Source organism: Merops nubicus, unplaced genomic scaffold (genome assembly GCF_000691845.1).
Source record: "Merops nubicus isolate BGI_N331 unplaced genomic scaffold, ASM69184v1 scaffold6434, whole genome shotgun sequence".
Taxonomy (NCBI): Eukaryota; Metazoa; Chordata; class Aves; order Coraciiformes; family Meropidae; genus Merops; species Merops nubicus.
In genome coordinates, this window is record NW_008604777.1 from 27,245 (window position 1) to 31,838 (window position 4,594).

The following is a 4,594-nucleotide window of genomic DNA, read 5'->3' on the forward strand; positions in this document are numbered from 1 at the left end:
ACCTGCCTGTGAATCTGCAAAAGACACAAGAGCAGTTTGAGTTGCTTTGCACTTAGAACCATTCCCAACACAGTTATTACCATCATAAATTCCCATTTTCTTGACTGAAAGCACAAATTTCAATGAAATAATTACCAAGGAATTATTATGTTTCATTGTATAACTTGTTTATAGATCTTGAGCACTGGCATGTGCCCAGAAAATTGATTATTTTCTACTGAAAGCAAAATTGAAAAAGCACAAATTTCAATGAAATAAATACCAAGGAATTATTATTGTATAACTTGTTTATAGATCTTGAGCACTGGCATGTGCCCAGAAAATTGATTATTTTCTAACTTCAAAAACTTAGCAGAAGAGCATAACTTACACTTTTGATTTCAGAGCTCAGTTTGCACCCTGTGAGCACAGCACAGCAGCTGGAGGTGAAGGGAATTCCTATCACGCACAAAGTGCAAGATACTTTTACATTCCAACACCAAAGGAAAATCCTGTTATCTTCACAAGATCTACTTGGCTTTAACGGGAATGCAAGTCCAAATCCCAGTTAGAAAATCTGATGGGGATCCAATATCAGGAATTTCTTCTAAAAATCGAGGACTCCCTCCATGGGCTGGTTTCCAGGAGCGCCGAGCACTCAGACTGCTCTGAACACAGCCTAAGCTGCAGGGATTTGCATCTCCCACTCCAGTGCCCAAATTTAGGCTGGCACGTTGAGCTGGAGGCACAGACCTGATCTGCCCAGCTCAGTCTTTACTCAACGCTTTGCTGCCTTGAGATTTCACTGATAGGAGGATGGATTTCTGAGCGGCGTCACGGTTACCTGCCTCCTCCCTCCTTCCTTTCCTCTAGCTCTTTTCCTTTTTTTAAACACACCAGAAAATCTTTTCTCATCTTTAAACATAAAAATTAATCACTCCAGGACCTGTAAAATTCATTCCTGGCAGTTACATAACAGAAATAGAGCTGCCGTGGCCCTGAGGTGTTAACCACGAGTGACATTTACCCCATAACTCTCTGTCTTCACCACCACTGCACATGGAACATTTCTGTGGTCTCTGCAACGTCAGAACACAAAGCTCTGTTAACTCTGAGTATCAGATGAGGCTAGCCAAAAAAACTGCAGGAGCAGAGGATGGGTTCAGGCTCCAACAACAAAAAAAAGGCAAACTGAGAAAAAAAAAGAGCAATAATAGAACTACCCAACAAAGGTTTTCTTCAAGGTTTGGTTTTGTTTCCTAACTGAAAGCAATCAGCTCCCATTTGTCAGTCATGCCTCTAAGACCTTACGCAGGGAGTTCCCATTGCTCTGGACCTGCTATTACTGAAGACAAAAAAAAAAAACCCCAAACAAACCCACTATTAATGATTCAAACCATCCAGTAGCAGCCTGAGCTCTCCAGGGTGTAACTCCTGACCGCAGAGCAGTTGTGGAGCTATTAGTGCTTGTGAAATGTATCCTAAAATTCAGTCAGAGCTCCTTTCGTGCCAGCTTTGCGTGAGCACACGCTTTCCAGTAAGTGCCTCTCATTAGAGCTAAGAAGGTCACCTCGTGTCACAGACAGCCAAGGAACCAAATGACAAGAAGTTCAAGCATTTACTAAATCTGTGTTTTTTTAAAACAAATAAGAGGAAGGAATGCCCTAGTTATGGCTTTTCATTTGTCTTTGTTTCATTTTATCATACCAGGAAAAGCAAGGTACAAAACAGCAAAGGGACCAATTGATCCTGTGCATAGTGATGGGGAAACATCAGTAAATACACAGTACAATGAACAAAATCCTCTCCAGACATTGCACAATTACTAAGATTTGTGTAACTATCTATATTATTGCAAATAATTAAGCTTTGGTGAAACAATGAAATCCCCATTGTTCTGCAACACCTGGATTTGGTTTTAATTGCACGCAGAAATCCGGAGCAGTTGCCCCATTTGGATGACAAAGCCTGAAGTGGTGAAAGCCCCAGGACTGAGGCAAAAGGGCACCTGCCAGGTGGGGGAGAGGAGTGGCTTGGCAACAGCAGCAATTCTGCCTTCCCCAGCTTGCCAGAAGGTCTTGAAATGAGAATTAGAGCCCATAGGTGGCTGCTTCAAATCGGATAATCCCGTGTATATTCCTGGGTGACTGCCTTGGGTTAGAAACCACTGCAACCCAGCTGGAGAGCTAAAATCAGCAGCACACTGTAGCTGCTTCCCTTCTGTTACACATCCTGGTCTTGGGATCACTTTCAAGCCTCCAACATCCACTCATGAGTCCTTTATGACATTAGTCTCAAGGAGCTGGAGTGGTCTCGTTATTTAACCTCAAGCCTCTCACAAGTATTTTAACCCAGACCCTTCGCCGTGTCACGTAAAGGTGCCAGAAGGAGAAGGTCTGGGAAGCTTCCAACCACGACTCTGGACCAACAAGACCATGTTTCTACCTAATGCTGAAAAAAAGCACAATGCAGGGGATGACTTACAGAGCAGGTTAGTCTTCCAAGAGATCCACTGGGCAGTCGCCGCTCGTCTGCGTGTGCTGCCGCTGCCGCAGGACACTCATTTAGCAAAGCAGAAGTAAAATCTGTGTGCTTTTGAAACCCATCCTTCACCATCCCGTGTTCCACACCAATAGCCAAAGTGAGCAAAAATATTCAAATAGCTTGCCAAAAAAAGTGCTAGGGCTTTTCAACGCGGGACAGCGTTGATGTTATCCCGGTACTGGACCAATGGAAGCAACAAGAGCCTGCCTGTATTTTAACCCCCTAAAATGGGATGTTTCTCAAATAAATGATAATAGTAACACCCTTTGATCATCAATACAGCTGTAGCCAACAGAACGAGAGGTTTATCTTGAGTTATTATAATCTTAAGGCAGAATGTGGCCCTTCCACTGCCAGCTGCAGTTCCCAACCCCAGAGCACCGAGAAAGGGACATTTTCAAATTCCCTCAGCCCCTCAACCCCAGCACACGGAGCAAACACAGCTTGTCTCCCTGTCTTTGCACCCTCTCTAAAAGGCACAAGGAAGCCAAAATACACCACTCACCAGTCCTGGCCCTGTCCCACATGCAGATTCCCCCAGCCTTATCCCCAGGTGCCCGCAGCAGAGGCAGTGCCCTTGCATCAGCCTCTTCCACCCTGACACAGAGAGGCAGAAAGGGAGAGAAAGTCCAGCTGACTCCCCCCAGAACAGCCTTCTCCAGCATTTTCCATCCCAGTGCCTGCTTGAGGAAGGTACCTGGATGGACTCCACTCTTTGCAGGGTCTCTAATACTTTGTTGCTGGGAAGCACCACGTTTGGAATGACCCAGGTACTGTAAGCACATGGCATTTGGGGAAGAAATCCTGATCAGTAGCATGTAGCTAAGGAGAATGTTTTCCTGATATGAACTTTAAAACCAGCAGTTTTCTAATAATCAGCACTTCAATCCCAGTACAGCAAATGGAAATGACAGCATGAGGTCACTTCTTGGGATCTTTGCAAAACCAAACCACTCCTGAAGAGGTGCAGCCAAGCAAAGACTGGGGATTTTGCCTTCCCAGAGCCAGGTCTCAGGCACCTTCTCTTGCCAGCTCCCATCTCCTGGTCAGTGACTGTACTGAGCCCCCCAACACTGGGCAGAGAATCCAGCACAGAAGCATTACCCCTTTGGCCTCAAACTTCCCATTGATTCTAGTGGAACTGAGACTTTCTCAAGACCCAGAGAAAGAGAGACACTCAGCAGCTGCTGTGCCCAGAGGTAAGACAGTGAAACACTTCTACCTGCACTTCATCCCCAACACAACAAGCTCAGGCACATCAACTGAGCCTCATAATCCCCACACACAGAACTACAACCTGAAGGGTTATTTGCATGTTAACGTTAAGTGCACAAAAAAAAACAGGAACCCAGAAAAGAGCTGTCTTAAATAATCTCGGTTGTAATGGCAGAAACCAACACACCTAAAGCACCTTCTCTCCCATAACACACACCCAGCAGATCTGATCTGAGCCAGAAAATGAGGCTGCATTTTCAAACGTCAAGCTGCCACCAGACCCATTCTTTCAAAACATGAGTTGTGTCTCTCAAGCAGCAACAGTCTTGATCCAGTCCGATTCTGAGGAATGACTGAAGCACAAACATTTTAAAAACCTTCAGCACAGGAGAACACACCGTTAAATAGGCAATTACATCTAACTCAAAACAACCAAACCCCTCAAGCCATTGAGATGTAGCAGGATTTAAACTCAAGCCCTTAAAGCAATGAGCTGAAGTAAGAATATCCACCTCTGAAGCGATGCTTTGCAAGGCTTCCTTGCCAGGCTTGTTAAAGACACTGGTAATTTGGTTTTTCCTCCCCAGCGAGGTATGCTGCAGCCCAAGATCAACTCGCAACCTGTTTTTCGCCGGCTCTAAAAGTTACTCGCACGTTTTAGGAGCGGGAAGAAACCAAGGCGCCCTTTAACCCGTTACAAGCTGGGACGGGAGCAGCGGGCGGAGCGGGCACCGAACCCCAGCGTTATCTACATCTGGCGACGCTTCCAAAATTAAACCGAGCCGGGGGGAAAAGCCCCGTTCGCCTCCTGCCTAACTGCGACCCGCGGTTCGATTCCTCCTCCCGAGGCTGCGAG